Source organism: Rhagoletis pomonella, unplaced genomic scaffold, assembly GCF_013731165.1.
Source record: "Rhagoletis pomonella isolate Grant_MI unplaced genomic scaffold, Rhpom_1.0 Rhpom_scaffold_00048, whole genome shotgun sequence".
NCBI lineage: Eukaryota > Metazoa > Arthropoda > Insecta > Diptera > Tephritidae > Rhagoletis > Rhagoletis pomonella.
The window spans coordinates 142,360-142,998 of record NW_023458602.1 but is presented as its reverse complement, the minus strand read 5'-3'; positions in this window follow the sequence as shown (position 1 = coordinate 142,998).

The following is a 639-nucleotide window of genomic DNA, read 5'->3' as shown; positions in this document are numbered from 1 at the left end:
TCTGCGCAAAAACACTGCGGATAGCGTAGTTGGAGTTTTATGCACAAGAAATGTTGTATATCTTTCACAATAGAAGCGGAGCTTTCGCCCCTACTCTTTCCGCAAATTCCTTTGCCTAGGTCCTCATTTTCCTGCATCAGCTCGACCAACCGCGCAAGTTACCTTCTTTGCTTACAATTTTTGATCTGTAATTCAGACACATACATACATATATATATTCCACAATTTTTTACCACTTCCAGTTCAATTGACTTACTTGTTATCCATTATAGTACCACCTTCTTGTGTAAAGTTTATAAACATAAACTCTAACGAATAACAAGTACCTTTTAAGCAAAAAACAAAACCGACTTCATTCTCATATAAAAATTTAAGCTTATCGTTAATTTCTTCACGGTCCAATTATCGGATCTAAACAAAATTAGTATGAGACCACCCTTGAAGTACCACCTGTCCGATGAAAAGGGAATTATCGAAATCGGTTAACGTGGTATTTCTACGAACTGATAACATTTTCTTTTTTGGGTAGTCGGTTAAAAAACATCTATAGAAGGATGAGCGATTAAAAAGTATTCACAGTCGCTAATTGAGCGACCAAGCGACACTTACAATAGCATCGATAATCAATAATAGCTTAAT